Below are 3,967 nucleotides of genomic sequence, written 5' to 3'. Positions count from 1 at the left end.
TAGATAGATAGATAGATAGATAGATAGATAGATAGATAGATAGATAGATAGATAGATAGATAGATAAACATGCATAAAATAGAACGCGTTGGATAAGTAGTTCAAGATATTAGGATACCTGAAAAGAAGACAAGATGTTCACGACTGGAAAGTCTTTGATCATAGGTTTAATTGGTCAAAGCTGACCTGGGCTAAACAGCAACAACGACAGGAAAATCACAGAAAATAGATTAATATTGTTGCTGATATTTTTAATGAAGGGGAGTGGGGGCGAATTAAAAATGAAATCGTATATATGATGTATGTACAGGTGTATACGTGAGTGAATTTTGTAGACGGAAACTGTGTGGAAGCCCGTCGTATAGGTGTATGAGTCTTTGTGTCTCTGTTTGTCTCCCCCTCACTACCGCTTGACAACCAGTGTCGGTTTGTTTACATCTCTGTAACTTAGCGATTCGGCCAAAGAGACCGACAGAATAAGTACCAGATTAAAAAAAAAAAAGACCTAAGTTCCGGGAATGATTTGTTCGACTAAAACCCTTCAAGACGGTCCCCCAATGACTGAAACAAGCACAGGATAAAAAGATGCATGTGCGCGCGCGCGCATGTGTTGTGTATTTCTCTGCATGATTCAGCGCGGGTCACTAACAAAGTGCCGAGGTTCTTTTGCTTAACTCAAGACAGCTCTTGGGCGTTTGTGAGTGGTTAACTGAATTGGTTGATGCGTGTGTGGATAAACTTGCACTCATATACTGAGTGGTAAGGTGAACTGCTTTCCTGCTTATAATATGTTTCTGTGTGTGTGTGTCTTCCATATGCCATACGTATATGTGATTGTGCACATATGTGCAGGGACAAGGGACCTCAAATGGAGAATCCCTGGAATATTTTACAAATATTCACTCTCCTCCAAATCAATTGTACTTGAAACCTGCGAGTCTGTTTACTTTGCTGTCTTTTGGACAACCCAATAATTCCTAACTTTCTACCCAGATCTGTTGTCACATTGCCCAGTGCATCAATGACATGAAGAACAAATGAAAATCCAAAGCCTGGATGTAAAAGTTGTGGATTTCTCCTCATCCTCCATAAATATTCTCCTTTTCTCCAATGTTTGACGAAACATTCATATCCACAACAGTACATGACTTTTGCTCCCTATCACCTAAACAATATCTTGCCTCAGTAACGGTTCGTGTATAAGCACTGCGGAACTGGCAGCACCCGCTATTTCCACTCTATATTATCGATAACATTCAATATAATGAGTCCTTTTACCTTTAATTCTTTCTTTATACTTGTACATTATATAATCCTTAAGCTTAATGTCAGTAGCCATCTCCTAGTTTATGAAAAAAATACAAAAATCCTTGTATAGAACTGTACGCTTCACAGTTCCAGCGACGCGGTGTTTAGCTGTTGTGCGAATGCTCACATGTCCGGGATACGAAGCTGCACGCTAGGGAGAAAGAGCACTGTGGCTCACGTGCTGGTGAAAGGTAGTGTTTCTTTTTGACTCCGCGTGTGTTGTACTTAAAAAAGTGTTTATGTTCCTGAATGTGATAAAGTGTAGAATTAGATTACTATCCTGCTTCCAGCGTCAGTGTTGCCGCCAGGATTTGAAAAATAGGGCACATTCCCCATCCCCCTACTTATTTTGTGATTTAAGCGTGATTTTTGAAAAACAAGGGGGAATTCGCGGCGGTGTTCAGTGAACAAATTAAACACACTCCTTGGCAGTAGCTAAAACGTGAACCGATCAAGTTTATGTATAAATTTTCTTTCTTTATGTTTCTTTCCTTTTACACAATATTAAAACAACGGCTAACAATTTTCTGAAGTAGCACCCCGACCAATTCTGTTTACGAGCCCCCACTGTTTTGCCTGTCTGTTATGCTTACACCAAGCTGTTGCTTTTATTACTGGAATGTTCCATTTGGTGTTTTTTAGTGAAGGAGCGTAGTTTAGTGGTTAGAGTATTCGGTTTATGATCGTAAGATCATGAGTTCGATTCCCAGCGGTGCGTCGTGTCCTTAAGCAAGACCCTTTGTCCCTGTTGCTCCAGTACACTCTCGGATGGCAACAATTAGTAGTGCTTACCTTCTCATATTCTGTGTCACGCTGAATCTTCCCGCGAATTATGTTAACGGTACGCATGTCTGCAGAGTGCTCAGCCACTTGCACGCTAATTTCACGAGTAAGCTGTTCCGTTGATCGAATCACCTAGAACCCTCGTCGTCGTAAGCGACGGAGTACCATTAGTAAACTTTATTTTTGAAGGTATACTCTTTTACTCTTTTACTTGTTTCAGTCATTTGACTGCGGCCATGCTGGAGCACCGCCTTAATGGACATATTCTGATTCTGGCGTGCCTTTAGTATTGCTGTCAGGATAATCCTTCCTGCATATAGAATTGTAGATGGTTTTAGCAACAATGTCATGTCTCACGGGAAAGATGGTATCTGGTGGACATATTTTCGTCAGCTGCTGACAACATGCGATGTCTTCCACATTGGCATAGCACAATCGACCCTTGCTATTACGGAGTGAAGATTTAGAGTTCTCTTGTTGATCAGATGTTTAGAAGCAAACTCCTATCCTTGTATAGCAAAGGCACAGCCTTCTGGGTGAAATGGAATGTGTTTATCACGGGTCCAGGAGAGGCTGACATTTTCTAGCTTGCAGGATATGTACCCATGCATAATTTTCTGTTCGTATGATAAATACTTCTCTTCCAAATCTCTGTTTAAATCGATCAGTCCAACCACCCTTGGCTTATATGGCGCTACTGTAAACTCAGAGTACATGTTCAGGAGTTCTTCGCTTAACCTCATAATTCTATTACCTTCACTGTTAAGTATACATGTGATGTACTCGTTTCTCTCTTTACGTGTCTAAGTGACACAGCATGGCACACAAAGGCCGTCTAAATTGATATTAAACCTCTACCTCCATCTTTCCGTTTAACATAGATCCTTTGGCCTGGAAGTTACCAGTCGTCGTTATTATCTTTCAATTCCTCATATCCGAGTTGCAGATGTCTTCAAGTCTCCGACCTAATATCTCAGACGTTGCACCAGCACTGGCTCTGCAAAAGCATTGTGGAATACGGTTTCACTGGATGCAGACATCCATGACTTCCATATCTTTCGAAGCTGTTGGAACATTCTTCTGCCACTCTAATTCACAATACCAACACATGTAATATTCTCATCAATTTCAAGATACGTTCTTCATCGGAGACAGATTGGCTGATATCCATATTCCTTGTCTGGTCGACAACCTTTCTTTGATTGACAGCCAAATATAAACATTTGTCCTGACTAAACTCTACTCTTATATTTCACCAGAACGTTGCGACTAGTTCTGTCTGTCTGTCTGGATGTGAACTTATATATATTAAAATATAAATTTCTAAGAATGCAGAAGAGGACGGCATCCTCATAAATGTATATGTGAAAGGTTGTATACGTAAACAGAGTAAAGAATACGTAATTTAGATGAGCAATTAACTAACATCTTCTGCCGCCTCTCCACCTCCATCAAGTTTATGATTGTTTAAAAAGATCAAATTATCAATGCAAAGTCATCAAAACAAACCCGTCATTTAACAAGATTCAATATACAGTGTAAGGGAGGTAACTCAAGGCAATACTGTAAGGGAGATAACCCTATATTTCCATGACGTAAGGTTTCCAGCTTCTTTTTCCAATTGCCAGAAGCAGGTCCTCTAAAATTATTCCTTTCGGGCAAAAAATATTAGTTTTTCGATTTAGTCTTCAAATGAATATCCTATGCCTGTGACTAGTCTTCTTGCTTACTAAAATTCGTTTGCTTCATGCGTAGATATAAATATAGAGAAACAAACATACAGAAAGTGAAAGAATTTAACTTTTCTATATACATACACACATATATATATACACATACATACATACATATATATATATATATATATATATATATA

Source organism: Octopus bimaculoides, chromosome 26 (assembly GCF_001194135.2).
Source record: "Octopus bimaculoides isolate UCB-OBI-ISO-001 chromosome 26, ASM119413v2, whole genome shotgun sequence".
Taxonomy (NCBI): Eukaryota; Metazoa; Mollusca; class Cephalopoda; order Octopoda; family Octopodidae; genus Octopus; species Octopus bimaculoides.
Note: the sequence above shows the minus strand (reverse complement) of the source record.